The sequence below is a fragment of the Homarus americanus genome, unplaced genomic scaffold (genome assembly GCF_018991925.1).
Source record: "Homarus americanus isolate GMGI-L3 unplaced genomic scaffold, GMGI_Hamer_2.0 scaffold34360, whole genome shotgun sequence".
Taxonomy (NCBI): Eukaryota; Metazoa; Arthropoda; class Malacostraca; order Decapoda; family Nephropidae; genus Homarus; species Homarus americanus.
In genome coordinates this window covers 401,067-406,501 of record NW_024739403.1, presented here as the reverse complement: position 1 = coordinate 406,501, position 5,435 = coordinate 401,067, and the positions used below count along the sequence as shown (strand labels likewise).

General features: G+C 47.1%; 1 non-coding gene across 1 annotated transcript; it reads left to right on the top strand.

Moving 5' to 3' along the window:
* Window positions 1-1,291: 1,291 nt before the first annotated feature.
* On the top strand, window positions 1,292-1,365 carry Trnaa-cgc. The gene has a single exon. It is a non-coding gene; the product is annotated as a tRNA-Ala (tRNA).
* The last annotated feature ends 4,070 nt before the right edge of the window (window positions 1,366-5,435 follow it).

Genomic DNA, 5,435 nt, shown 5'->3' with positions numbered 1-5,435 from the left:
GTGCCCCAAGTCCTCACTGGGATGGTGTACTGTAGGGTCAACTCCTGGGTCCCACACACTTAGTGTTGGCCCCACGCCTCCACCACCACTACTGCCTTGTTTTACTCGCTCATTTCTTGTTGTCAGACTTGGACAATAAGTATGTCATATAGTTTTAAATATATATTTTTGTGTGAGATCATGTTTTTAAACATGATGAAAATAACTGACACTTTGGAGTTAAGAAATTAAGCGTGGGATGGTAGTGGTGTGCTGGTGATGTTTGTAGTACTGTTGGAAACTGACTAAGAATTTAGAACACTGTAATTTCTTTTATGGTGTTACAGGTTTATTGACGAAGTTCCTGACCAGTTAGTGTGTGGGTGACGTTGAAAATAAATAAGAACTTATCACAAACATTGGTGTTCTGGGCGGTGTAAAGTGTGTGTCGTAGACTTGATAACCGCCTCATTTTTTCGCGTAGTCGAAAATGTAGTGGAGCTTGTGAATGAACTACAAGTTTCGGCACATGACTGTTGACTCTGTGTTACTGTCACAAGGTGCATAGTGACGGTGTTGAGGTTACTGTGAACTGTGTAGCTGTAGTGTTTACATTTTGTGGTATTGTTGTACGATGCCATTTTGTTAAGCCTTCCCTTGACTGTGTAGCGCAAGGTGTACTTCGAAGAGGTAGTTTCGATGCTACACTTTAGTGCGTATTTAAAACGTTGATACTACTGTATAGTGACATTGTTGAGGCTACAGTGTTGGCGCTACACTGAATTATATAGCTACCGTGTACTGTATCGCTGCAGTATTACCACACCACTATCACTAAACGGCTCTCTGAGAGGTTGTAGTTCACGGTGAGACATACAAAGTAATAGCGTATTGTGGGTGTTATTTGTAGACCCTGCCGCCCTCCCTACGTGAGGGTGACGCTGCACAACACACGTCACGCTGTAAACAAAGACCTCGCTGGATAAATGGAAGGTGTTTGTTTACTGTTGACAATGAAATAGTTCTCTCAGCCAGAGTCTACAATACCGAATTTGACGAGACTTGATATTTTTTTTTTCATACTTGGTAATGAAAGAAAAAAATATGTGAAAAATTACAGGGTCATCAAAAAAGAACTAGATTTAAATGTATAATTTTTTAAAAGTATTTTATTTAATTATATGTATTCAGTAAGACTCTCAGCTTGTTTCACATGAAGATTTGACACTCCAGCTTATTTACATGAAGATTAAACACCCTCATGCTAACTTAACTCTCGTAAGTAGCGTTAGGTTGGTTAAACTTCCGGCGGCGACCTGTGGTGTAATGGTCAGCATGCTCGCCTCGCAAGCGAGCGGACCCGGGTTCGATCCCCGGGCAGGGTGAAAGTATGGATAAGTTTCTTTACGCCATCGTGTTCCGGGGTAATGGCTAGCCAGTGCAGTTGGCGAGTTGTCCGGTCTTTCGGACTATTCCTTGACACTGGGTCCTACAGCTCGTTAACTCAGGGTGTGGTTGTTGTGTTGGCGACAGCTTTTACACCTTAAACAAATTCACGTCTCGGTGGCCCTAGGGCCGGCCATCCTCGTACACGAGGGGCAGCCATTATTAATTTTTGAGTGAAATAAGCTGGGGTGTCAAATCTTCAGGTAAAATAAGCTAGGGTGTTATTTTCAGGTGATCCGAAAAATATTCACTTAATCTAACTGAGCGATATTACCCCCGTCCTCCCCTCGGCTGCACTGGTGTGTCGTTAACTTGAGTGGTTGTATCTGGACTCTCCCTAACCTAACCTTCTTAGCCTCATCAGTAACTAGTCTCTCACTTTCCTCCATACATCCTCTCTCCATGTCAGGTGATCCGTCCCGTTACTTTCTCTGTTCTACCAGTGTCCATTGGTCAGGTCCAGGCTGTCGTCATCACACGCTTCTCAGTTAGAGTTACAGCGTATTATTCCCTGTCGTGCAGGATCCCTTCAGCCTATATGTCTTATCACTCACCTCCTTCATTCCTTGGTCTTTTTGACTATGTGTACCTGTCTTAGTGCACCAGAGTGTTAAAGGTGACACACACACACACACACACACACACACACGTCATGCACACCCATGCTCTCATTCACCCCTCCCCCCTCCCTACTCTCCTGTGTGTGTGTTGTGACGGGTCGTCGGGGGAGTCCTCACAGCCTCCTTCCCTCCCCACCTCAGCGTCATGTAGATTATCTCTTGTCCACCAACTTTCTCCCTTCCCCACCCTCCAGAACCCTCCTCCCTCCCCCTCACTGTTTTGCACCATTTTTCAGTGTTGACATACAGACAGACGCATCATACCTGCTTGTGTCTCCAGGTATGAAAACTTATCTTGTGTAAAGTAGAGCCACAGAGAGAGTACTGCTTGTAGGTAGGCCATGACACCGCTGCCTCCCTCCCCTACCCCTTCACCTCCCTCACCCCGTCACTCCCTACCCCTACCCCCTTCACCTTCCCTACCCCTTCACCTCCCCACACCCCTCACCTTCCTACCTCCCCTTCACCTTCCTAAGCCTTCACCTCCCACCCCTTCACCTTCCCTACACCCTCACCTTCCTAGCCTCACCTCCCTACCCCTTCCACCTTCCCCTACACCCCTGACCTTCCTGCTCTTCACCTCCCTACACCTTCCTCCCCTTCCTCACCTCCTACACCTAACGGAAAAATGGATGGGTACACTTGGGCCTACCTGAGTAATTTTAGGCTCACCTACCTGGCGGGTACCTGTGCTGCCCATTCACCACCATACCAACCACACCTACCCGTGACCACACTTGACCCACCACCACACCCGACACACATCACCACCCACTACCCGACACACTACCACCCACCACACTGACACACTCACCACCCACCACACCCGACACACTACCACCCACTACCCGACACACTCACCACCCACCACACCCGACACCGCCACCCACCACTATCCTGTAAGACACCCCCCCAACATCACTGTAGCTCAGGTGTATAGGTGGGAACAGTGACCACCCCGGAGGAGCCAGGAGTAATCATTGGACTGTGTGGATGGTTGACGTGGTGGTGTGGGGTGATGGTTGACGTGGTGGTGTGTGGATGGTTGACGTGGTGGTGTGGGTTGATGGTTGACGTGGTGGTGTGTGTGGATGGTTGACGTGGTGGTGTGGGTGGATGGTTGACGGTGGTGTGGATGGATGGTTGACGTGGTGGTGTGGGTGATGGTTTACGGTGGTGGGTGGATGGTTGACGTGGTGGTGTGGGTGGATGGTTGACGGTGGTGTGGTGGATGGTTGACGTGGTGGTGTGGGTGGATGGTTGACGTGGTGGTGTGGGTGGATGGTTGACGTGGTGGTGGGTGGATGGTTGACGTGGTGGTGTGGGTGGATGGTTGACGTGGTGGTGTGGATGATGGTTGACGTGGTGGTGTGGGTGGATGGTTGACGTGGTGGTGTGGGTTGATGGTTGACGTGGTGGTGTGGGTGGATGGTTGACGTGGTGGTGTGGGTGGATGTTGACGTGGTGGTGTGGGTGGATGGTTGACGTGGTGGTGTGGGTGGATGGTTGACGTGGTGGTGTGGGTGGATGGTTGACGTGGTGGTGTGGGTGGTGTCCCTGGTAAGTGTCAGTAAGGCACACCATCGCCCACTGACAGGGAAGGAATGGATCACGTGAAGATTAGGCACCCCAGTTTATTTGACCAGAATATTTATCCTCCCCAAAGTTAATCTAACCTAACCTAACGCTGTTTTAAATTAATCTAACTTAATCTAAGGCACTTTTAACCTAATTAACCTGACCTAACGCTGTTTTAACCTAACCTAACGCTATTTTAACCTAACCCACCAAATAGTGTTAGTGTGTTTAATCAGCTAGGGTGTCTAATCTTAACGTGATCCGATGAAAGTACAGTACCAGGGGGGGTAATGTTTCTGACCCTGAGATGAAGGTATGGACGAGGGGACGTTGTGTACTCGGGGCCGCCCACGTGTGTACTCTGAGCCGCCCACGTGTGTACTCGGGGCCGCCCACGTGTGTACTCGGGGCCGCCCACGTGTGTACTCGGGGCCGCCCACATGTGTACGCCCGCGACCTTACGAACGGACTTTTTCACACACGAAACATCACCCACACGTAATCTTTACTACGTCACCATAGGGATAATTGGTGAGGTAAACTGGTACAGGTATACTCCTAACAGTGAAGTAAACTGGTACAGGTATACTCCTAACAGTGAAGTAAACTGGTACAGGTATACTCCTAACAGTGAGGTAAACTGGTACAGGTATACTCCTAACAGTGAGGTAAACTGGTACAGGTATACTCCTAACAGTGAGGTAAACTGGTACAGGTATACTCCTAACAGTGAAGTAAACTGGTACAGGTATACTCCTAACAGTGAGGTAAACTGGTACAGGTATACTCCTAACAGTGAGGTTAACTGGTACAGGTATACTCCTAACAGTGAGGTAAACTGGTACAGGTATACTCCTAACAGTGAGGTAAACTGGTACAGGTATACTCCTAACAGTGAAGTAAACTGGTACAGGTATACTCCTAACAGTGAGGTAAACTGGTACAGGTATACTCCTAACAGTGAGGTAACCTGTTGCGTATACCCTAACAGTGAGTAAACTGGTACAGGTATACTCCTAACAGTGGAGGTTAAATGGTACAGGTATATCCTAACAGTGAGGTGAACTGGTACAGGTATACTCCTAACAGTGAGGTAAACTGGTACAGGTATACTCCTAACAGTGAAGTAAACTGGTACAGGTATACTCCTAACAGTGAAGTAAACTGGTACAGGTATACTCCTAACAGTGAAGTAAACTGGTACAGGTATACTCCTAACAGTGAAGTAAACTGGTACAGGTATACTCCTGACAGTGAAGTTAGACTATTCCACATATCACTACACATTTTACATGTCACCGGAAAAGAAAAGCTTTACTGACAGACTTTCTGATGACTTGATTTCACAAGACATCGTGTGTGTGTGTGTGTATGTGTGTATACAGTATGTGTGGGTGTGTGTACGTGCTTGCGACCGTGTGTGCGTATGTGTTATTTTCACTCGTAACTTAAAGACTTTCCTTCCTCTACTATAATATTCAAACCATAAATTTTTCATATATTTTATTTTTTTTTTTTTGACCAGTGTCCATCTGTTGTGGTAGATATAATAAAAATAATAGGAAAACAAGTCGTTCTCACAGCCCAGAAACACTCTCCGTGCTGCCGCCTCGTCATGCTTGTTACACATAGTATTATATACTTTTTGGGCAACACTGTCATGCAATCAACCATTTACACCTTCGCCTCGTTAAATGACCTCATGAAATGTTGTCTCTTCCACCACCACCCAGTTAGTGTGTGTGTGTGTGTGTGTGTGTTTGTGTGTGTGTTTAATAGTAGACATGAGGCAAATTTCTCAACATCCGATAA